This window comes from Apodemus sylvaticus, chromosome 12 (assembly GCF_947179515.1).
Source record: "Apodemus sylvaticus chromosome 12, mApoSyl1.1, whole genome shotgun sequence".
Lineage (NCBI taxonomy): Eukaryota > Metazoa > Chordata > Mammalia > Rodentia > Muridae > Apodemus > Apodemus sylvaticus.
In genome coordinates, this window is record NC_067483.1 from 102,616,199 (window position 1) to 102,642,030 (window position 25,832).

The window sequence follows — 25,832 nt, forward strand, 5'->3', positions numbered from 1 at the left end:
ATATTGTGGTGGGGAGCTCCGGCTTTGTGGAGGAGTTCTTTATGTGATTCTTCCAATGTGGGTGCTGCAAACTAGAGCTCAGAACCTATTGAGTCACGAGTGCAGAGCTGGGCACAAACCCAGAGGCACAGCCCTTGCTTTGCAAGTGGGGAGATGGGTAAGAGGTCTCAACGCTGCCCTGGCCTGCAGCCCACAGAGTTCACTCAAGGCCAAGGCAGCCAGCGCCTGGCCAAGTCTTACACTGGCTATGAACAATGTTTGGAGCTGCCTTGCTTGTAGCCCTTGTGTCGACTGCAGACGTCCCGGAGAGACTAGGAGCAGCCAGGGCTTCCCAGAACACTGCCCAGCGGCCTGATGCATCTTCTAGTGCCTGAAGACACCAACTTCCTTTCACCATTTGTCATCTCTAGGTTTCTCAACCCTTGAAGGGATCTGGTGTTGACTGTGGGATGAACTAGGAAGTCAGGAAACAGACAGTGTTCTTTGCAAAAGAAAACCACAGGCACGTCTGCATGCTTGGTAGGAAGTACTTCTAGTGTTTACACCTATTTCCAGAGCATGTGTACTAACAGGGAACACAGGACAGACTCTGGGCCACCCCTCCTCCTCAAGGTACCTTTACACAGCTCTGTCCACTCCACCCCCACATATCTCCACTGTGGTGGAGATCTAGCACAGGATGCTAGATCTGTGGAGCTTTGCCTTTATTGGTGCTTTCCCCCTGTGTAGCCTTCAAAACTGGTAACTAGTCTACTTATTTCTGTGTAGAAGAAACAAAGGGAAAGAAAAGGCATGGAATTCAGTGGCAGTTCACCTAGTTAGACTCTGAGACCACAGACTTTCTCTTTTCTCTCTTCCTAGGAACTTTTCAATGCCCAAGGTTCCTGGGGAAGAGAGCCCTCTGTGTCTTTGGCCAGCCAGCCCTGCTGTGTAATGGAATGGTTGCCAGTGAAGTAGGTTTTACTGAGGGTAAAAGTTGTGCAGTGGCCTTCTTAGATGCCTCTCTCCAAGTTGGAAGGAACATTAGGTCCTTATATGGGAAACTGATCACCACTAGTCCTGGACAGCAGCAAACTTCTCAAATCTGTAAGAAAGCATCTTTCTAGAGATAGAAACACGTAATTCCTGTTCAAAGGAGATTCTAGGTGATTTTGTGAGGCATGAGGAAGTTTTTAGAACTCCTAGTTTATAAAGCCCCCCCCCCCTTGTAGACTGGAGGTAGGTCCTGTATCTACCAGGCTATTGGCATACTGCTTCACAGGCCCAGGAAGGCAAGAAATGGACAAAGAAGCTGGAAGATTAGGAGCAGTGTGATAAGGCCTGTGGTAGTTTGAATAAGAATGGCCCCATAGGCTCATATATTTGACAGCTTAGTCACCAGTGGCAATATTTAGGAAAGGTTAGAAGGATTAGGAGGTATGGTCTTACTAGTGTAGATATGGCCTTATTGGTTTAGTCTACTTTTATCATGATGGGGAGCATGTCTGCTTGCATGATGCTGGAGCAATAGTTGAGAACTAGATCCTGATCCATAGGAGAGGGGGGGAGAGAGAGAGGGAGAGAGACAGAGACAGAGACAGAGAGAGAGAGAAGAGAGAGAGGGGGAGGGAGGGAGAAAGGAAGAGAGAGGGAGAGAGAGAGAGACTGGGATGGATATGTGCTTTTGAAACATCAATGCCCACTTTCAGAGACATACTTCCTCCAATGAGGCCACACCTACTCCAACAAATTCATTCCTCCTAATCCTTGCAGTCCTTTCAAACAGTTCCACTCTTTAAATGAACAAGCATTCAAACATATGTGCCTATGGGGGCCATTCTCATTAAACCACCATAAGTACTTAAGGTGGCAATTAGTACAGATGCTGCTGTTTGCCTTGTCTCAGCTGACAGAAGACTAGTGCTTTGGGGAAAGAGTACCTAAGCTTCAGGGAGAGTGAATTTTTCCTCACTGGATCCATTGAGTGATTGTAAATAAATACAGTATACTGTGAACATATACTGCCAGGGAGCCATGGGAGAAACACGATGAGGCATTAGTTGATAGATCATTTTTCTTCCTGCTTAATAGTACACAGGAAAGACAAAGTCCCTTTGCTATGTTTCAGTGTCTTTGCCTGGAGTTCTTGCAGTCTTCTACAATCATAAAAGATAGAGGTCAGAATGACAAGTATAATTCTGAGGTACTCAGAGAGAAAGTTAGGAAATTCATGGAGTCACTTGACATTAGTGCACCACAAGTTTCAATGAACACCTTGGATCTGTCTTGCTACTAAAAAATGAAACATTTTCCATATTTAGATCTCTTGTAGTTGGGGTTTCTGCTGCTTGAAGCTGATAATGTCTTGCTACATACAATTAATGAGATTGGATTCTCAGTGGAATATGCAAGCAGAAGGAGAAGTCTGTCTAACTAAAGAGAGGTCAGGAGATTTGAAGATCCTGGCAACACTTGGTTGTTTTGTCTCATGTAAGGAACTTCCACAACTCAGAAGTTCCTTATTTTGAGCCTTGATGTATGTGTTAATTACTTAGCAGAACTGTGATGAAAATAAGCTGAGAGAACAACTTAAAGGAGGTGAAACTTACTTTGCACATGGTTTCTTATGAGTTGGTCCACAGTTGTTCACCCTATGTTATTTGTGAAGGAAATCATGGCAGTGAAAGCATGTGGTATGAGAAGCTGTTTTCCTCATGGCTTGCAAGAAACAGGGAAGAAAACAATAACTGAGCATGATATGACCTTTAAAGGTACACCTTGAGCTATTCTCCACTTCCTGAAATTTCTGGTACATTCCAAAATAGCATCATCAGCTGCAGATCAACCATTTAACATAAGAGCCTTTGAAAAACATTTTAGATTTAAACCTTAATAGTGCTTCATCACTAAAATTGGCTTGGTTACTCTCCTATCATATGCCCCCCTTTATGTATGCTGTTCTCTCTTCACCAATTGGTCGGCTCTTCCTACAACTTCCAGTAGTAAGCAGACTGCCAGGAAAGGGAACTCCTTAGTCAATTGTCTCCTAATAAGTGAGTTTTTTATAGCAGTCAGCCTCATACATTCTGCTTCTTCTATAGGTTAGTGTCTTTGAATCAGTACATGGCCAACTCTACTGTCTCAGAAATCATGGTCTGGGAAGGCTCCATTAGAAGGAAAAAATGTCCTGTTGGAGCTACAAAAGGAAAGACCTGAAAGCAGAACCTTCATAAGGGAGCAATGAAACAGACATACTGAGCAAGATGTCTATGATGTGTAAAAATATTACACACACAAAAGTGAGATGCCCATCCAGAGCCTTTGCCCCAGACACACCTTTGCATATAGCTTTACAAAATATCTCCATCTTAGGTCCACCTGCTCATGTCAGGAGCCATAGCGGAGAAGCTAAAAATTAGCAGGTGATCTTCCTGAGGTGGGTCCACCTTAGATTAAAATTTATGATGGATTTGCTCCAGTAGGCAAGGCTCAGGAAAAAATCATTTTAGGAAAGAATCCTGCTATTAATATGTTTTCCTATTTTTATTAATATATATATATAAAACAATCACTAGGTACTAGCCCATCCTTTTGAGAATATCTCTGCAGAACAATGAAGATGTACTATCTTATAGTGATGCTACATAGACAAATAGATGTTTTCTTGAGTTTTAATGATAATCCTATAAGAATTCCTAATATTATAGTAATTATTAAGCTCTTTTCTGATAATCAAAACTGTGAGAACTCTGGAAATTTTCAAGTGTCATGAGTAAATTGCTTCTGAGATAGCAAGAAGGCATCTACTACTCAGAGCATATTCGAAGAGGTTAATTGTAAAAGAATTAACCAAATGTCATAAAAAAAGGAACTAAGGATTTACTGTAGGTGCAAGGACAGAAGATAAAATATTTATCTATACAAAACACCAATAATTACTTGGTCACAAAAGTTATGGTTTTTATCTCTCCGTGAACTTGTAAAGCTGGTGACAGATGATGAATATTAAAATAGATAATTACTCCTAATAGATATGCATGTAAACATTCTGTTGTAAACTTGTTATTCAATTTATGATTTGAATTTATGTGTAAACTTGTGGTAAACCTTTTACCATGTGATCATGTATTCTAAAAGATGTGTAAGTGCTGAGGACAAAAAGAGGAAACACCTTAAGAAAGAACATTTTTAGTAAGAACTAAACTCAACAACTTACAAGTAAAGGCACTGGGAGCAAGAGCATAGTTATATCAGAGCAGAAGAGAGAGAGAGGGAGAGAGAGAGAGAGAGAGAGAGAGAGAGAGAGAGAGAGAGAGAGAGAGAGAGAGAGAGAGAAAGAGAGAGAGAGAGAGGGAGGGAGAGAGGAAGGAAGGAAGGAAGGAAGGAAGGAAGGAAGGAAGGAGGGAAGGAAGGAATATTAGAAGGAGAATTCAGAGTGGAATAACTTAGAAATTATAAAACAACTTAAAATATTAAGAAAGCAATATGTAGAATGCAGAGGGAAAAAGGAAAAAAAAGAAGAAGCTGCAAAGAGCAGAAGAAGCAGGCAGGCTTCTCCTTAGCATGGGATAGAACAGGTCATTTCTTTTTTTTTTCTTTTTTTTAATTTTTTTTCGATATAATTTATTTACATTTCAAATGATTTCCCCTTTTCTAGCCCCCCACTCCACGAAAGTCCCTCAAGCCCCCTTCTCTCCCCCTATCCTCCCACCCAACCCTTCCCACTTCCCCGTTCTGGTTTTGCTGAATACTGTTTCACTGAGTCTTTCCAGAACCAGGGGCCACTCCTCCTTTCTTCTTGTACCTCATTTGATGTGTGGATTATGTTTTTGGTATTCCAGTTTTCTAGGTTAATATCCACTTATTAGTGAGTGCATACCATGATTCACCTTTTGAGTCTAGGTTACCTCACTTAGTATGATGTTCTCTAGCTCCATCCATTTGCCTAAGAATTTCATGAATTCATTGTTTCTAATGGCTGAATAGTACTCCATTGTGTAGATATACCACATTTTTTGCATCCACTCTTCTGTTGAGGGATACCTGGGTTCTTTCCAGCATCTGGCTATTATAAATAGGGCTGCTATGAACATAGTAGAGCATGTATCCTTATTACATGGTGGGGAATCTTCTGGGTCATTTCTTAATATCAAGGCAGGCTTAGTCTTACTAACAAGAACAAAGCTTTCTTCTTTTTTTATTTAATATTTTTATTTTCTATATTCTTTGTTTACATTCCAAATGCTTTCCCCTTTCCCAGATCCCCCCTTCCCATATGTCCCATAAACCTTCTTCTCTCCATCCATTCTCCAATTATCTCCCTCCTTTTTCTCTGTCCTTATATTCCCCTCCAATGCTAGATCAATCCTTTCCAGGATCAGGACCCTCTCCATCTTAGAGACTTGGTTTTAATTCATCTAGCAATAAAAGAGTAGAAGGTTTCTCTTTCTCTATGAAATAAAGATTGGAGTTCATTTTTCATCCAGAATGCGTGAACTCTTTCTGCACTGGTACTTGGTCTTTTACTCCATATATATATGTAAGTATAGATGTGTCTATTCAAGTATGTAATTGTGAGATAGCATGAAAGTTGGGTCCAACTGATTTGAATGGATATATATGAATGGAAAGCATGAGTATGTATATGAATTTGTGTGAGTTTATCCACATTTGCTTATGTAAAAGTTTTTCCCTCTGCAAGCATGATTCTCTTCTCCTGGCTCAATAGAAGTTTATTTCTCCAAGCTTCCCCGTGGCCTGACAAGCTAAAGGCATCTGGACAAGAGGGAAAAGGCTATAGCCATCGATCTATTACTTAATCCCCTGCTGTTTTAAGATGAGGTGCTAATGCCAAAGACTGCAGCTCCTAGCCTCAGAGGAACTCCAACAGGCAGGTCAGCTATAGAAGCAAAGTGACTTAGACTTAAGATAGGTAATGTTTTATTATTAAACAGGAATTTTAAATATCTCAGCCCTTCCAATATTCATACCTGTCCACTTACCTTCAAGAAAGAACCAAGAAACCCTCATGTATCTACAAGGAAGCAAACTGGTGCTGTCCAAAAAAAAAAATGCATACTACAGATACCTTTTGACATATGTGTTTTTAGAACAGCCAAAAGAATGATGCATGGTGAACAATGCCTTGGGAAACTGTAAGAGCGGCTCCAGGAAAGAAGGCAGACAGCTTTTGACCTCAGGTGCTTTTTGTTCCCTGGATGGTTCTTGATAGGCCTAAAAGTGTTGTGCAGCAGTAAAGTTATCCTTGTCCAAATCTTTAAAAAAAATAAATATATATATATAATAGAAGATAAGATAGACTCTGTCATGTGGTTCACTTTTATGAAGAACATTTTGATCAGATGTAGCAAACAGAGCAAGGAAAAATACAAAATACAAATACTAAAGGAGCACCAGAAAGTGGAATGGAGCTAAATCCTGTGTCCAAGGATATTAAATGGAATTAAGAAAGCTGTAACCTTGGGGCAAAATCATACCCAGATAAGTAGTTGTGTGAGGGATAGTTATATCATGTTAGGCATTATTATGACCTGGTTATTGTTTTTGTTTAGGCATAAGGAGATATTATTGTGTGTCAAATTGACAAAGGATTCTGGTGCCTATTCTCAGTTGTCAACTTGACTATATCTGAGATGAACTACAATCCATAACTTTTAAAGATCTTGTAAAAAGGAATTAAAAATAAGTTTAGGTCAAGGCATAAAGGTACATGCATTTCATCCCAGGAGACAGAGGCAAGCAGATCTCTGAGTTTAAGGCCAGCCTGGTACAGATCAAGTTCTAGGTAAAGAAAAGCATAGGTTCAAGCATGGTGGTCCATACCTTTAATCACAGCACTCAGAAGGCAGAGGCATGCAGATCTCTGAGTTCAGGGTCAGTCTTACAGATCAAGTTCCAGGATAGCCAAGCTTAAGCAATAATAGAAGCCACTAAAAACAGAAAACTGGTGGTGATATAATAGAACAATTGGGTTATGTTCCAGCCCCAGGAAATAGTAGAACTTGATACTGTTAGCCACATGGCTCTGGCTTTAGAGTCTTGAATAGAAGAGGTTACTAGGACAATTGATGGTGGCTATCTGGAGCTAAGAAACTAGCGGTGATTGAGAAGAGTCCTGTGTCACTGAGGTGAAATCTTCTGGGAAGTGTTTTCTGAGAGCACAAAGAAATTGTGTTCTAGAGATAGAGATTGTGCTGGCAGCTGGACTTGGTAATGTGTAAGAGTTACTAAGGTAGACTGGTTTTGAAGGCATGAAGGGGTCATGGAGAGCAGTGGAGGCTTGTCACTGTGAGATTCTAGGAAAGGCTCTTGGTGAAAGTGTATCAGTTGAAGACCCAGGACTGAAGAGGGCCATGCAGAGAAGTTCAGGTTTGGCACCACAAAGACTACTACTACTACTACTACTACTACTACTACTACTACTACTACTACTACTTTTGGAGAGACTACTAGTAGAAGTACAACCCAGCAGAAAACATCATTGATTTAGAGATGCCAGTAACAAGGGATAAACATCAAGAACAGCAGTCCAGAATCTGTAAAAGTGAAGCCTAGATTGCCTTGGAGTCTTTAAGAGGTAAAAAGTGATAACGCCATGGGATATCTCCTAAAGAAGGCTACTAACAGGGAGTTGAACCAGCCCAAGAGAAAGAAATGTGTTGCAGTCAACAGAGCTGAAAGAAGTTGGAGATCTGAAGAGCATTTTAATATGCTCTTCAATATCAATATCAGGTATGGACATTCAGTTTGGAGTTTGCTCAGCTACTTTTTTATCTTGATTTGGTCCAATTTTTCCTCACTATGGTCCATTTCCTACATTTTGGAATGGGAATGTATATCCTGTGCCATATCTTGGATCTATGTGGTTTTGCTCTTTTTGATTTTATAGGGATTACAGTTAAGAGAGTGCATGAAATCTCAGAAGAGATTTTGAACTTTGGACTTTTAAAAATTGTTGAGACTGATATACTATTCGAACTTTTGAAGTTGGACAAAATGCATTCTGCATAACTATTGGCCTATGGGGGGTCAGGGAATAGAATGTGGTGATTTGAATAGGTTTGGCCACCATGGACTACTGTGTTTAAATGCTTGCTCCACAGGGAGTGGCACTATTAGGAGGTGTGGCCTTGTTGGAGGGAATGTGTCACTGGAGATGAACCCTGAAGTTTCCTATGCTCAAGCTCTGCCAGGTGAATCAAAGCCAGAGTCTCCTGGCTACCTGTAGAAGACAGTCTCCTTCTGGCTGCCATCAGATCAGGATGTAAAACTCTTAGTTCTCTTTCCAACACCCTGCCTACCTGTAGGCTATCATGCTTCCTGCCTTGATGATACTTTTATAAAAGAAAACATCTAATTGAGAGCTGGCTTACAGTTTCAAAGGTTAAGTCTATCCTCAATTAAATGTTTTCTTTTATAAAAGTTGTCATGGTCATAGTGTCTATCCACAGAGGTAGTTGCCATCATCAATCTCCCTTCTTCTGTCTTCTGAAAGGGACAAATGGCCATCTGACATGCAGCATTAGCATTCTCATATGCCAGTTGCTTTCTCTTAAGACAACTGACCATCTGTAAAAGACAAGAAACAAAATCTTGATATGGATCATCCAGCCCCTCCTTAATTTTAGAAAGTTCCTCTGTCTTTTTATTCCAAAATCTGTGCCCTTGCTTCCAGAAAACAAAAGTGTTCCTTTCAAGAATGTCAGTACATTGTCTCCTTCCTTCCCCCATTTGTTCCAATCATTTTAGTTTTCAGGTAGAGGAGGATATACTATTTCACGGAGCAGATGGCCAGGAGTTCTCATCTTCAAGCAGAACAAATATTTTTACTTTCTATTTTGCTCCATCTGATTCCTTCTGACCTTGCACTAGAAAAATCTCCTTTTTAGCCTGTAAGATTTTCTCTTGTGTATCATTATCCAGCTCATACTCATTTAAAAAATCTGTCATAGCCTTTTCTAAATCTTTTAGCTTGCCCCATATCATAATATGGACCAATGCCCAAGTGACCCAGAATTGCATTGAAATATTTTCTCCTTGTCAATAGGCTTTCACTGTATTTTCTTTTAAGTTTGGCACCATAGTCCAGGATCAAGAGTATCATTTTCAGGAAACCAAGAATTTAATAACAAAATAACAAAACTGTTATTAAATCCCACCAATCTTGTAGCTGAACTTTAGACATTGCAGCACCTCCTTTTCTAAATAAATGATACCATCAATTCAATGTATGGTGCTGGTTTTCCTACTTTTAGCCCCATATTAACTCCTGCTTACCTCTCCTTCAGGGATTCTCGCTTGCTCTCCTAACTTTTCACTCAAGTCTCTGTTAAGGTATGACTAGTTGACTTTTTGATTGACCTGTGAAAATCTTGTCTGTTGGACCTGGAATCTGAGAACCTGAAAGAATAGGGCAGACTACAGTCTAATGCTGTAGACAAACTTACTTAAATTTTGGTATACTCTTACATCTGAATATAACAAAGAGAGCAACAATTCAAGGAGGTTTGTTTGAGTTCAGAGAAACATGATCAGAAAAATATGTAAATAAACACCAATAAGCACATGCTAAATATTAACAGAGCAGCTCTTTCCCAGAACTTTTCTCAGGATGGATCAATTTAAACACAATTGTCTGGCATGTACTATAGATATTTTGTACTTTGGGAAAGTACAAAAACAAAGCAGAAGGCCATATCTAGATCCAGGGTATGACCAAATTGGATTCTATAGCTATGTTCTGACACCTAACAAGAAGAAACATATTTTACAAATTGAACATAAATGTTTTTCATAGGATGTATAAAATCACATCCAACAACAATTCAGGTAACAAAATGCACTGGAGGTAAAAAGCCCTCTGCCTTTTTCCATGGAGCCTGACTCACAGTTACCCAAGCTATTGTTCAGCAGGAGTTATTCCTTGGACTATGTTATGACAGTGCATATATGAAATGCTCTAAGAATTACTTCAGTCATTGTGAAACCCTTTGAATTGTTTCAGGATGTGTAAGTAGAAGCCTCAGAGCTAGAACTGGAGGCAGAATATTGCCAATAGCTGCAGCATAAAACAAAATCTGAGAAAACATGGAAAATCTAGGCATAGTGGCTCAAATCCTACACTTGGAAGGTTGGGGAAAGAGGATTAATGGCAATGCTGTGAAAGACAGATTTAGTCAGGAATAGTCTATTAAACAACTAAGAGTCTCAGTTGTCTAATGTACACTTGCAGTGATATTCAGAGAGCAAGTCAAAAATTAGTGTTGCAGAGATATGGTGACATTGTAGGCCTTGCAACAATGGTACCCAGCCCATAGTGTGACCTAAGACAATGGAGTATAGTGGAACCTGTGTGCCTCTGAATATCATTTTCTGGAAAATAGAGTGCTGAGATTTTTCACCTACATGTCATTTATATGACGCATAATTCTTAGAACTCAGTAATTCTATTATTATCATTATAATATTTAAATAGTATTGTTGGCCTTGAGATATGGAAATTAGGGGCTGAGGATATATCTGGCTCAGTCAGTAAAGTACTTACTGCACAAACATGAGGACCTGGGTTTGATTCTCTAGTACCCATGTTAAAGCCAGATATAATTGTGCCCTTGTAATCCCAGTGCAGAGATAGGCAGATTCTTGGTGTTTACTGGACAGCCAGCCTAACTGTCTCAAAAATTAAGGTAAAGAGAAATTAAGCCAGAGACCCAACATTGGCTTCTGTTCTCCTTATGTACCTGCACACACACACACACACACACACACACACACAGAGAGAGAGAGAGAGAGAGAGAGAGAGAGAGAGAGAGAGAGAGAGAGAGCAGCATGAACAACAGAAAGAGAAATTTAAGACTTGGCAATGTGACCTAGAGGAAACACTAGAATTGAAGCCCAAGAAATTATAGAACAGAGTAAGAAACAGAAATAAGGGGAGCTACCTAGGATCAATGGAGAGGCTGCAGAGGGAGAAGCTTGTGGCCTGGAGAAACGGCAAGTTATATGGGATATATAGATTGGAATAGAGTAGTGTAGTGGGAGATCTGCCCAGTCTAGGCTTATAGCTTGTACTGTTACTGATTGAGTTGAGATTTCTTTTACAGGGTAATTGGGTTGGAAAAATATAGTAACAAATACTACTTAGAACCTAACAAACCTGAGATAAAAAGTTCACTGCCCCCCCCCCAAGCCCCAAATATGGCTTGGGCAGTGATACAGGCTACAGCAGTGTATATTGGAAGCTGAATATGTCTGAGAGGCCTACAGGGAATGGCAGAGAGGCCCCTCCCCTCAAACAAGATGGGAGACAAAGGTACAAAGGGTTCTGGGCCAGGTAATATATTTACATAAGAGAGATATATAGCATCTTAATACTTAAAGATGAGAAAAGCAATACTTGTCTTTTTTGTTTTATGTGATGGTATTTTGAATGGTTAGACAGGGATGGATTTAGAGGAAAAAGTCACCTTATTTACCAGTATTTCAATACTTATTCTCTTGATTTACTATGTCATCTCAAAAGACAGGGCCCTAGACAAAAGGTTCCTTGCCTTAAAAAAGAGATTACAAGTAACACTAGAACTAAAGGTTCAGGATTTCATAGGTCAAAATAAGGCATATGGCTGCAATATTAGAATTGTAAAATAAAGAAAGCTAAGATTATGGAAGCATGAAATATAGAACAGAAGATATAGGAAATTATAGAGCAGCATGAACAACAGAAAGAGAAATTTAAGACTTGTCAATATGGCCTAGAGGAAACACTAGAATTGAAGACCCAGGAAATTATAGAACAGAATAGGAGACAGAAAGAGGAAGAGCTACAGAGAATCGACAAGAGAGGCTGCAGAGGGAGAAGTTCATGGCCTGGTGAAACTACAAGTTATATGGGATAATATAGATGGGAATAGAGTAATGTATTGGGAGATCTGCCCAATCTAGGCTTATAGCTTGTATTGTTACTGTTTGAGTTAGGATTTCTTTTATGGGGTAATTGGGTTGGAAAAATAGAGCAACACACACACACACACACACACACACACACACACACTCCTTTAAAAAAAGTTAGGAAGACTATTTGTATGACCCTAACCTAATAATTCTCCCTTTAAGACAAAGGATTCTTTCTGGCCACAGAAAGGGATCTAAGGGGCTTAAACCATGAGGATTTGAGGTCCTATCCCTGAAGACAGAGGAGCACATGGCAAGAAACTAGGATAGTTTAAAGAGCTTGATAGCAGCTTTCCAATTATACAACCAAGGAAATGAGAATCTCAGTCCTAAAAACACAAGAAACGGAACTGTACTAACAAGCATGAGTTAGAAGAAGAATTATCCCTATACTTCCAGAGAGGAATCAAACTAATCAACATCTAATCTTTAGCTTTATTAAATGCTCTGAGTGGGGAACAAAGGCACACTCTGGCCTGTCTGGCCTACAGAATTTGAACAAGAAATAAAACAAAATGAGTGTTCTGTTTAGTCTGCCATATTTGTGGTAATTTCTTATGCAACACTAGGAGACAAATGGCACAGTTTGGACATGGGATTAGAAATCCATGTATTTTTATCTTATATACACTTTGTTCCCCCCACATATTTGTTTATTTTTGTTTCTCACTAGTATATTTATAAATATTTTAAATCAAAATATGATTACTAGAAGCCATTTGGCTAAACCTTAATATTGATAAATTATTAGAAAAATGACTGTACATAATAGTGTACATTATAATGTCTGAGCTCAGGAGTTGGAGGCAGAAGGGTCATGAAATTCAAGGCAAGCCTGCATTACATGATAAGTTCTTATCTCAACAAGAACAATACAATACACACTCATGTATACATGCATAAAAATTAAAAGTCTATGCCCTGTGGTTTAGTGTGTTTAACTAGGGAAATCACATTTTTTCCTTTTAGATTTTTATTTCATTTTATTTTTGTATAAATTCATTTATTTTCTTTCTTTCTTTTTACATCCTTTTCTCAGTTTCCTCTCCCTCCCCTTATCCCAACCACTCCCTCCTACCTGCCCTATAGCTTAGTCTTCTTGTGGCACTCCTAACAGTAGGAGCAGAACCTGTATCTGACTCTTGATTTTTTTGGACCCTTTCCTTCTACTGGGTTGCCTTAACCAGCCTTAATACGAGAGGAGGTGCCTAGTCTTATTGCAACTTTATATACCATGGTTGATACCTATGGGAAGCCTACCCTTATCTGAAGAGAAGCAGAGGGAAAAATCACTTTTTTATGCCTTAGGTCCTCATATACAAATAGAAATTATAATGCCTATTCACTGTATTTTAAGCAAAACTCCTATCAGACAACAAATTCAATGTTCTTTCTGAGATTCACACTGGACAAAAATACTAGCTACACACACACACACACACACACACACACACCAAATAACTAGCAGGTCACTTAGGGCAACCAGATAAATCTACGGCAGCAAAATCTAGACTAGGGCATCTAGACTCCTGTAGAGAAGTGAAATGCCTCTCATGAAAGAATCTGAGATGAGCTGCAAGGGTAATATCCCTTGTTCAGTGCACTTTTAGTCCTCAAGGGAAAAGGGCAAATGAAAAACCATGATAGACTACTTCTCAACATTGCCAAGAACAAAATGTAAAAGCCTAAATGAAAAAAAAGAACACTATATCACCCCAAATGATCAAGTAAATTGCTTAGAAGGAAGGAAGAGGGCGGTAGCGGTGGTGGCAGTGGCAGAAAGGGCCAGCAAATATCTTCAACAAAATTATGGAAGAAAACTTTCCCAACTTAAAGAGAGAGATGCCTATGAATATACAAGAAGCCTACAGAACTCCAAACAGACTAGATCTGAGCAGAAATACCTCTCGCCACATAATAATTAAAACCCCAAATGCACTGAACAAAGAAAGAATATTAAAGGCAGTAAGAGAAAAAGGCCAAGTAACATATAAAGGAAGACCTATCAGAATCACACCAGATTTCTCACCAGAAACCATGAAAGCTATAAGATCCTGGGCAGATCTCATGCAGACTCTAAGAAAACACAAATGTCAGCCAAGACTACTATACCCAGCAAAACTCTCAATCACATTAGATGGAGAAACCAAGACATTCCATGACAAAACCAAATTTACACAATATCTTCCCACAAACCCAGCTCTGCAAAGAATAATAGGAGGAAAACTGCAATACAAGGAGGGAAACTAAACCCTGGAAAAAGCAAGATAGGAACCTTCCTTCATCAAACCCAAAAGAAGATAATCACTCAAATATAAAAATAACATCAAAAATGACAGGAAGTATTAATCACTATTCCTCAATATCTCTTAAAATCAATGGACTCAATTCCCCAATAAAAAGATATAGACTAGCAGACTGGATAAGGAAATAAGACCCTACATTTTGCTGCATACAGGAAACACACCTCAATGTAAAAGACAAAAACTACCTTAGAGTAAAAGGCTGGAAGACAATTTTACAAGCCAATGGTCTCAGGAAATGAGCCGGAGTAGCCATTCCAATATCAGATAAAATTGACTTTCAACCTAAAGTCATCAAAAGAGACACCGAGGGACACTTCTTGCTTGTCAAAGGAAAAATCCACCAAGAACTTTCAATTCTGAACATCTATGCACCAAATGCAAGGGCACCCTCATTCATAAAAGAAACTTTACTAAAGCTCAAAGCACACATTTCACCTAACACAATAATTATGGGGGACTTCAAAACTCCGCTCTCCTCAATGGAGAACAGAAACAAAACAGGGACACAGTAAAACTAATTGAAGCTTTGGACCAATTGTTCTTGACTGATATTTATAGAACATTTCACCCTAAAGCAAAAGAATATACCTTTTTCTCAGCACCTCATGGTACCTTCTCCAAAATCGACCATATAATTGGTCACAAGACTGACCTCAACAAATACAAGAAGATCAAACTAATCCCATGGCTTCTATCTGATCACCATGGTGTAAGAGTGGTTTTCAATAGCAATAAAAACAACAAAAAGCCCACAGACACATGGAGACTGAGCAATACTCTACTCAATGACACCTTGGCCAAAGAAAAAATAAAGAAAGAAATCAGAGACTTTTTAGAATTTAATGAAAATGAAGGTACAACATACCCAAATCTTTGGGACAATAAGAAAGCAGTGCTAAGAGGAAAACTCATAGCCCTGAGTTCCTCCAAAAAGAAAATGGAGAGAGCATACACTAACAGCTTAACGACACACCTGAAAGCCCTGGAACAAAAAGAAGCTATTTCACCCAGGAGGAGTAGAAGACAGGAAATCATCAAACTCAGGGCTGAAATCGATCAAGTGGAAACAAAGAGAACCATACAAAGAATCAACAAGTCCAGGAGCTGGTTCTTTGAGAAAATCAACAAGATAGATAAACCCTTAGCCAGACTGACCAAAGGGCACAGAGAAAGTATACAAATTAACAAAATTAGAAATGAAAAGGGAGATATTACAACAGAAACTGAGGAAATCCAAAAAATCATCAGATCCTACTACAAAAGCCTATACTCAACACAACTGGAGAATCTGGAGGAAATGGACAATTTCCTAGACAGACACCAAATACCAAAATTAAATCAGGACCAAATAGATCATCTAAACAGTCCCATAACCCCTAAAGAAAGAGAAGGGGTCATAGAACGTCTTCCAACCAAAAAAAGCACAGGACCAGATGGTTTCAGTGCAGAATTCTATCAGACCTTCAAAGAAGACCTAACACCAATACTCTTCAAACTATTCCACAAAATAGAAACAGAGGGAACACTACCCAATTCCTTCTACGAAGCCACAATTACGCTGATACCAAAACCACACAAAGATCCAACAAAGATAGAAAACTTCAGACCAATTTCCCTTATGAACATCAATGCAAAAATACTCAATAAAATTCTTGCCAACCGAATCCAAGAACACATCAAAACGATCATCCACCATGATCAAGTAGGCTTTATCCCAGGGATGCCGGGTTGGTTCAATATAAGGAAATCCATCAATGCAATCCACTACATAAACAAACTCAAAGAAAAAAAACCACATGGCCATTTCATTGGATGCTGAAAAATCATTTGACACAACTCAGCATCCTTTCATGCTTAAAGTCTTGGAAAGAACAGGAATTCAAGGCCCATAGCTAAACATACTAAAACAATATACAGCAAACCGGTAGCCAGCATCAAACTAAATGTAGAGAATCTTGAAGCAATCCCACTAAAATCAGGGACTAGACAGGGCTGCCCCCTTTCTCTTTATCTTTTCAATATTGTATTTGAGGTACTTCCTCAGGCAATTAGACAACATAAGGAGGTCAAAGGAATACAAATTGGAAAGGAAGAAGTCAAACTATCATTATTTGCAGATGATATGATAGTCTACCTAAGTGACCCAAAAAACTCCACTAGAGAACTCCTACAGCTGATAAACAACTTCAGCAAAGTGTCTGGTTATAAAATCAACTCAAGCAAATCAGTAGCCTTCCTATACTCAAAGGATAAGCAGGCTGAGAAAGAAGTTAGGGAAATGACCCCCTTCACAATAGCCACAAACAGTATAAAGTACCTTGGGGTGACTGTAACCAAACATGTGAAAGATCTGTATGACAAGAACTTCAAGTCTATGAAGAAGGAAATGGAAGAAGACCTCAAAAAATGGAAAAACCTCCCATGCTCATGGATCGGCAGGATTAATATAGTTAAAATGGCCATTTTGTGAAAAGCAATATACAGATTCAATGCAATACCCATCAAAACCCCAACTCAATTCTTCACAGAGTTAGAAAGAACAATCCTCAAATTCATCTGGATTAACAAAAAAACCAGGAGAGCTAAAACTATTCTCAACAACAAAAGAAATTCTGGGGGAATCAGTATCCCTGACCTCAAGCAATACTACAGAGCAATAGTGTTAAAAACTGCATGGTATTGGTAAAGTGACAGGCAGGTGGATCAATGGAACAGGATTGAAGATCCAGAAATGAACCCACACACCTATGGCCACTTGATCCTCGACAAAGGGGCTGAAAACATCCAATGGAAAAAAGATAGCCTTTTCGACAAATGGTTCTGGGTCAACTGGAGGTCAGCATGCCTAAGAATGGGAATTGATCTGTCCTTGTCTCCTTGTACTAAGCTCAACTCCAAATGGATCAAGGACCTCCACATAAAGCCAGACACTCTGAAGCTAATAGAAAAGAAACTGGGGAAGACCCTTGAGGACATCGGTACAGGGGGAAAGTTCCTGAACAGAACACCAATAGCTTATTCTCAAAGATCAAGAATTGACAAATGGGACCTCATAAAATTACAAAGTTTCTGTAAGGCAAAAGACACCATCAAAAGGACAAATCGGCAACCAACAAATTGGGAAAAGATCTTCACCAATCCTACATCAGATAGAGGGCTAATATCCAATATATATAAAGAACTCAAGAAGTTAGACTCCAGAAAACCAAATAACCCTATTAAAAATGGGGTAAAGAGTTAAACAAAGAATTCTCACCTGAAGAACTGCGGATGGCGGAGAAGCATCTTAAAAAATGTTCAACTTCATTAGTCATTAGGGAAATGCAAATCAAACAACCCTGAAATTTCACCTTATACCAGTCAGAATGGCTAAGATTAAAAATTCAGGAGACAGCAGATGTTGGCGAGGATGTGGAGAAAGAGGAACACTCCTCCACTGCTGGTGGGGTTGCAAATTGGTACAACCACTCTGGAAATCAGTCTGGTGGTTCCTCTGAAAACTGGGCAACTCACTTCCAGGAGATCCTGCTATACCACTCCTGGGCATATACCCAGAAGATTCCCCAGCATGTAATAAGGATACATGTTCCACTGTGTTCATAGCAGCCCTATTTATAATTGCCAGAAACTGGAAAGAACCCAGATATCCCTCAACAGAAGAGTGGATGCAAAAAATGTGGTATTTATACACAATGGAATACTATTTAGCCATTAGAAACAATGAATTCATGAAATTCTTAGGCAAATGGATGGAGCTGGAGTACATCATACTAAGTGAGGTAACCCAGACTCAAAAGATGAATCATGGTATGCACTCACTAATAAGTGGGTGTTAACCTAGAAAACTGGAATACCCGAAACATAATCCACACATCAAATGAGGTACAAGAAGAACAGAGGAGTGGCCCCTTGTTCTGGAAAGACTCAGTGAAGCAGTATAGGGCAAAACCAGAACAGGGAAGTGTAAAGGGTTGGGTGGGAAAACAGGGGGAGGGAAGGGGGCTGATGGGACTTTCTGATAGTGGGGGTCCAGAAAAGGGGAAATCATTTGAAATGTAAATAAAAAATATAACAAAAAATTATCCATCCAAAAAAAAAGAAGAAGGAAGGAAGAAAGCAAGCTACAATTCAATGTATGAATAAGAGGGACATTAAAGAGAATGAATGAATGAATGAATGAATGAATGAATGAATGAATGAATAAAACCAAACACCAGAAAGCAGATGAGAAGCAAAAGTCCTGGAAATGTTATCCTTGGCTGAAGATGGAATATGCCTGTGTTTAAACAATGGTGTGTGACAGGTCTTAAACAGGAAAGTGTATTGGAAAAACAAGCTGTAGGCACAGTGGAGCCCACATTATGAAATTCAATCTATGAAAAGAAAACAGACAAGAGATGAGTGATAAGCACACCCATGAAGGACAATAGGAAAGTAGATGAGTTCCTCCAAGTACTAACTGCCTCCAGGTTAGAGAATGTTCATTATAAGTCTCATTATAGTTGCAATACATGGAAAGATTTTGGAAGACAGTTGGGAAAGGAAAGTCAGCATGACACTAGATCTGGCCAACATAAACAAAGCATTTTTTCCTACCTGTTCCACTGTTCACAATGAACATGCATGTTAGAATATAAACCCAGGTAATGAATGTGTACTCATGGTAAAATAGAGAATAAATTTAAAGAATTAATGATGAGCTTTCACAAATGCACATCTCTACTCAATCTATACAAAACTAAGAACTAACATTAGCAAGTAAAACTATATGGCCACACACCTTCATTAGAGTCTTAAGTTAGTCTACCATATGTCACTGGTATGTTCTCAGTTTCTTTCTCTGTAAAACCAAGATAGTAAATACTTCACAAGGCTCTGGAATAGTTAAATGGAATGTCACATTAAAAAATGGCTGACATATATGGTCAGTGCTCAAATTGATGACTATTTTTTACTTGCTATTACCTCCTAAGCTAATAAAGAGAGCTAATCTTCCAAGAATCTTTCTGTCCTAGAGTGTTTCCATTCTTCTATAATTTGAAGCTCCTCATTAAACTGAACATAGCTGAGTATGGTAAGACATATCAACTGCTTGAGTGAGTAGGAAACAGAACTGCTTGAACATAGAAATTCCAGACCATTCTGAACATAAGAAGACTCATCTGACAAACACCACACCATACACACACACACACACACACATGCTACACAATCCTGCAATTCCAGCAATTCTATGAGATAGATACATAAAAGCATTGCAAGCAGGACCAGTATTACATCAATGTTCATTACAGCATTATTTATAACAGCAAAAAAGTTGAGAGAAAACCCACGTCTGTTACTGCTGAATTGATAAACAATATATATATATATATATATATATATATATATATATATATATATATATATATATATATATATATGTAATGGAAGATGAATCAGTCATATAAGAAGTGAAATTCAGATACATGCTACAATATAAGTGAATCCTGACATTATATCAGAGTAAATCAGATTTTAAAAAGGACAAATGGCATATTATTTCATTATATGAAATATCTAGATTAGGCAAATCCACAAAGAGAGAAAATAGAGGCAGCCATGGGCTTCAGAGAGAAGTAGGAAATGAGGAGTCACTGCCCCAAGGGATAACAAAACTCTGTTTAGGATAATGTAAGAGTTTTGAAAATAGATGATGGTGACTATTGCATAACAATTAAAATTTTTTAAATGGCATGCTTTAAACTATTAAGACAATTTTCCCTATAAAACCACCTATAACTCCATCTTTCAAACACTAGAAAGGCAATATTCATATAAGAGAGAAAAATTCATGTGTGAGAGTTTCCAGTCACTTTTCCTGGGTTCAAACCTTCACTCTGCCATTCTTGTGCTGCCTGGAAGAAGGTGCTCAGGTTTCTGAGCCTTATTTTCTCTCTCTATGGAATGGAGATAATCTCGGGTGTGAATGAATGTCATGAGGAGCCATAAGAGGCTATGACAGATCACTAGTATTCCTTGGGGAGCACTGCTGACATAATAGTGGAAAATAGAGCCAGAGCCAGAGCCAGAGGTCGGGATGACTGGTTCTAGAGTAAAGTCTGAATTCCCAAGATCCTCTTAGTTGAAGTATAAGCCAAATTGTTTATAGCTTGAAGACAACAAAGCAGTCATTAAAGCTGGGATTCAAGCCCACTTTATTCTTCCCACCTCAAGGGAAGATCTTTCTAGTCCTTCATGAGACAGAACCACATATATCTCAGAGTCAAGTTGAAACTCTTAAATAAAACTCGAGACAGCATGTCATGATCCAGTCTGCCTATCTATACTCCCGACTCTCACTGTATCTCCTTACTTAGCTCCATGCTGAGATACTCCCAGCTCCTCCTGAAAAGTTTGTATCGTTCTGCTTTTCTGTCCCCAACTACCCCCTCAATGTTTCCAGTCAACATGGAAACTTGATCATCACATCTAGGAAAGTTTCTTGACTCACCATGACTGAGTTAGCTGTTTCTATGACCTTGTATAATGATTTCCCCTTTAATTTCTCTTCAATAAAGCTGTCCCTAAGTTGAATTATTCACCACCTTACTCCAAGTTACCAGAATAGTGCCTGCATTGCTTGCCTTAGAAACACAGGCTGATTATATAGATGAATGAGCTTGACTAGACAGAAGAATAGATGGATGGATAATCTACCCCTGGTTCTACATATAGAAGTTAATTTTGAAAGGTGGTATCAGATCCTATCATGCTTTTGAAATCGCTCTCAGATCTTTATCATATGGTTAAAGATCCCTTGACATTTGTCAGTATTAATGAGAAATAGTAAGCAGTAGCACAGGTGCTAAACAAAGGAAGTAGGGAAACTGTTGTATTCTGTAGCTGCTTGCAGCTACTATGAACTGGGTTGCTGGAACAGAAGCTGAGGGATAGATGGGGAAGGGGATAAAAGAACGAGGCCAGGATGATATTTTACTGATTGAGGCCCCAACTTTAATATCAGTCAGACCTTTTAACAGTTTGGACAAGTCCTTACCCCCCAGACCCTGGGCTGAGTTCCGGGGAAGTCATCTGGCAGTTCACTGGGTGTTCACTCCACTGCTCAGGCTTCTGAGCAGGTCACCTGCTTAATTCAGGAATTCGTAGTTCTGGAGATACACTGAACTTCACCTTCACTCTGAGCCTTTCACCCTAGGTGGAGCAGGATCCTGCAGTCACCTACTTCCCTATTATGCCCTAATGTCAGATTCCTGCAGGAAGACTTTGTCCTTGGCCAATGTCAAGTTCCTACCTTGTGGCATGACTTCCCCAATATGACTCTGTACAGGAAACTATTTATTAAAACCATCCGTGTTCTCAAGTCTCCACTATTAAGATGTCTACATTTGTCTCCATACTGCTCTTTGACCAGCATGGTGGTGGTGGTGGTGATGGTGGTGGTGGTGGTGGTGGTGGTGGTGGTGGTGGTTAATGTTGTTGTTGATGTTGTTTTTATTGTTCTTCTTCCTCTTCCTTCTCTTCTTCTCCTCTTCCTCTTCCTCTTCTTCTCTTTCATCTTTTGTTTTTTTTTGAGACCAGGTTTCTCTGAGTTCTGTGTGTCCTGGAATTTACTCTGTAGACCAGGCTGTCTTCAGACTTAGAGATCTGCCTCGCTCTGCTTTCTGAGCACTGGGATTAAAGTTGTGTCACACCACCACTCAAATACAAGCATGGTTCTTAATTTTCCTGTTGTTGTTGATAGTGTCACAGCCTGAATGATTTAAAATTCCTGTCATCACTGGCTTCACCAGCACTCCCAAACCACAACAGCTCCTCTGTCTAGGACTTCCCTAGTCCTATTGTTAGTATTAAAAAGTACTTTGTGGGCTAGGAAGTTAGATTGGTCAATAAAGTTTAGTCTTACTAGTGTATGAATGTATATGTTCTTTATAGCATTCAGATTATAATGCAGTAAAAATCATGTTATATGCTTATAAAATTAATTTTTAAACTCATGTTTGAAACCAGGCAGTAGTGGTGCATGCCTTTAATCTCAATACTTAGGAGACAGACATAGATGGGTCTCTGTAAATTTAAGACTAGCCTGCTTTACATAGTGAGTACCAGGACAGCCAGGACATCACAGAAAAAATAACAGTCTTGAAAAACCAAACATAAATAATCTAAAATAAAATTTTAAAATCTTCATGTTTTAAACTAAATACTGTGCAACCTATTATTGTGTGTGTGTGTGCGCGTGTGTGTGTGTGTGTGTGTTTGTAAGATCCCCCAAAACCGAGAGTGCCCCAACACCCCACACCTCAGATGGTGACACCCAAATCACTTGCGAGAAATGGTTTCGATGCAATAGCATGAAAATTTCTTTATTCCAGAATTCTGGGTTCCATCCACAGCCATATACCACACAGGGGTAGAGGACTGAGGACCCTGTGCAACTGAAGTCAGGGGTATTTAAAGGGGAAAAATCACAAGACAAGGGTTGGAGGACACAATTCTCAAGGCAAGGGGTGGAGGACAAAACATGCAAGGAATGGGGAAGTACAGAATGAGGAAGTAAGGAAGGTTAGAGATTATCTGGAGCATATGTCCTTGGGGCATTGTATAGTTAAACATTGGAACTAGAACAGGGTGGGCTATCTTTCTCAAGCTGAAAGCAGAAAAACAAGTTACTCTGTTCTGGGCTAGTTGTTTAGAGGTCTAAAAACATTGAGGTGAGGGGGGATGTGTGTCTCTCATTCCCCACTCCTTCTTTTGTTAATAGTTCTAATCTTAGAACTATGGAACGAAATCTCTGACCCTATATATTCTGGATTGTCCTGCCCTAATCTCTGATATTGTTGGCATAGGATAAGAATCTGCACAGCACTTATATGTTTCCGTAATAAAAACTATTAACCAGTTAATCACACAGGTTCCAATTGTAAGCAAAAGGAGTAAAATTATAAAGGGTCTCATCAAAGCAGAAAGCAGGGTGGTCAAGAGTACAAGATAAGGGTCTTTCCACCAAGACTCAAGATTTTTTCGCAGTGGTGTCTAACGTAGATAGAATCTCCAAATTGGAAGCGGTGTGAGACTTGCAAGTCTCTTTCTCTTGAGTAGGCCTCCCAGAGCTGCTTCCACACTTGCTGCCTCACCCACTAGAGGGCCTTGAGCCTAGAGAACAAAAGCCTGAAGCAAAAAGAGTAGGAGAGCTATCTAATCATTAACACCAATCTCTGTGGTCAATTTGGTGAGGGTTTCTTTCATCAGGGTTCCAGCAACAGTTCCTGAAGCCTTCTTATACAGATCCAGTCACCTATCTGGAAGCAATGAGAAGTCTCTGGCATGCCTGGAGCATTTAAGGCAAATCATATATTGTGGGACACCTCCTGGGAGGGCCCAGTGGACACCAAAGGAGTTGGGGTATCAAAGAGAATCTCTGGGGGGGAGTCAGGTTAAAATGGTAGGGGCTCTTCAGAAACAAGGGGAGAGGCACCACCCAACCTGAGCCGGTCTCCAAGGTCAATTTAGTTAAGGTCTCTCATAGAGTTTTGTTTATTCTCTCTATCTTCCTTGAGCCCTGGGAACAGTACGTCCAATAATATTTCCAATTAGTCCCCAATATCTCTGTCAATTTCTGACTTACCTTAGAAACAAAAACAGAACCATTATCTGATCCAATTACCTTGGGCACTCTGAAACTCGGGAAAATTTCTTCTAACCTTGGCAGCTGTTTCCTGCTTACTGGGGAAAGTCTCAACCCATCTAGAGAAAGTATCTATAAATGCTAGAAGGTATTTTATATCCATATTCTCCTGCCTTAGCTTTTATAAAATTTCTTAATGTACTCTAGGCTGTTCTCTTCTAGGTCTTTTGCCCTGTTTACTCTTTACTGCATAAGCATTTACTTGCTGGCATATCTTACACTGTTGTATTATCTCTCTAGCCTAAAACCTAAGCCATAAATATATACGTTTGGTCCCTTAACTGCCAGGACAAAGTTTGTTTGTTTGTTTTTAATCCCCTAAATGAGTCCATCTGTGCATTTGGCCTAGTGAGTAATTGGCTTACTTTCTGGGAAGTATAGTTCTCCCTTCTTGTGTGCACCCTCTCTTGGTAATAGTTGGTAGGGTGGTTAGCAATCTCAGTCCTTTTTTTAAGTGAGGCTGATCCTTAATTTTGTCCCATTTCCCAATTGGTGTCTCTTACAGACCCATAATCAGTATAGGCTCCTGCATATCCATTTCTGGAGCCACTTGCTCTGCCTGGTTATTGCCCATTGAGTCTTTTCCCTCTGCACGTCCTGGGCAGTGAATACTCACAGTGGCTGACTTCATTAGGCCATATAAGAGGTCCAAGATTTCCTGTTGGTTTCCTCTGATGTGAGCAGTCCTCTTGGCATATATCCCTGTGGACGTGGGCTGTGGCAAAGGCATACCTGTTATCCATGTGGATGCTGATTTTCTTGCTGGTTCTAAGTTCCAAGGTCTTGGTTAGGGTAACGAGCTCCACTTTCTGCATTGACATGCCAGGGGGTAAAGATTCTTCTACCCAGATGACATTTGTGTTGTCTACCATAGCACCACCTGTTTATCTCTGTCCATCATGGAGAAAACTGCTCCTGTCTATAGCAAGTTTCAGCAGGGTTCAGTCTCTATTTTTGGGCCAGTTAACCGCAGCTGTTGGGCAGGAAACATATCTGCTCCCCTCCCCATTTTGGAGAGTATGTCTTACTCCAACAGAGAGTAGGAACAGTCTGGGGTGGCCCTAAATGAATGGGCTACCCATCTCATCCCTAGGTCCATTGTTCTTCTGGTAGTCCATGAATACATTTTGGTGCCAGGGGCTTCTTGGATCCAAGATCTTTTCTTGGATCCAAGATCTTTTCTTGGAAACGGCGCCATTGGCTTGGAAGACAGAGTGTTGAGCCCCTGTATCCACCAAGAACTAAGTGGGTTTCTCTTTTACTCCCACAGTTATCCTGGGTTGGGGGAGGTGGTCAGAAAACCCATCTCCCCTAGTCACTGTCTTCACCCAAGGCTAACACCTGGGTTTGCCATTTGGGGGCACTTTTCCCTAGACCTGCGAATTTCTGCTCCCGGCTTCTATTTCTTAGGGCACACTCTGGGTCAGTGGCCTCTTTCCTTATAGTATGCACACTGGTCCTTTTCTGTCTCCCTTTTCTGCTTTTTCTAACTATTATATCCAGGATTCTCTGTAGCTTCCTTCCGTCTCTGTCGTTTTCTTTCTTTTTCTCCATTTCTTCTCCTCTGTCTCCCTGTCTCAGCAAACTGTACTAAATCTCTCTATAGACTTTCTCAATAACCTATACTACTAGATCCTTCTACAGACCTTCTCAGCAACCTGTACCAAATCCCTCTAGCCTCTGAAGCTTTTTCTTGATATCTCTACTAGCCATGTCTATAAGAGCCATTGTCATAGTAGCTTTATATTCCCAGCCCCTGGATTCATAGCATGTATATTGGCAAAATGCCTCTATGAGCTGCCCTAAAAAAGCTGTAGGTGACTCATCTGGTACCTGCTCAACCTTACATACCTTGGGCAAATTTGTGGGCTGCCATGCGCTCGAGACCT

At 39.7% G+C, this 25,832-nt stretch overlaps 1 long non-coding RNA gene across 1 annotated transcript in view; it reads right to left on the minus strand.

The window, feature by feature from the left end:
• The window catches only part of LOC127697649 (uncharacterized), a 41,792-nt gene extending 16,436 nt beyond the window's left edge, over nucleotides 1-25,356 (minus strand). Inside the window, exon 1 of the long non-coding RNA XR_007980493.1 lies at nucleotides 24,560-25,356. This is a non-coding gene — a long non-coding RNA (uncharacterized LOC127697649). The remainder of the gene's footprint in view (nucleotides 1-24,559) is intronic.
• Nucleotides 25,357-25,832: the final 476 nt, after the last annotated feature.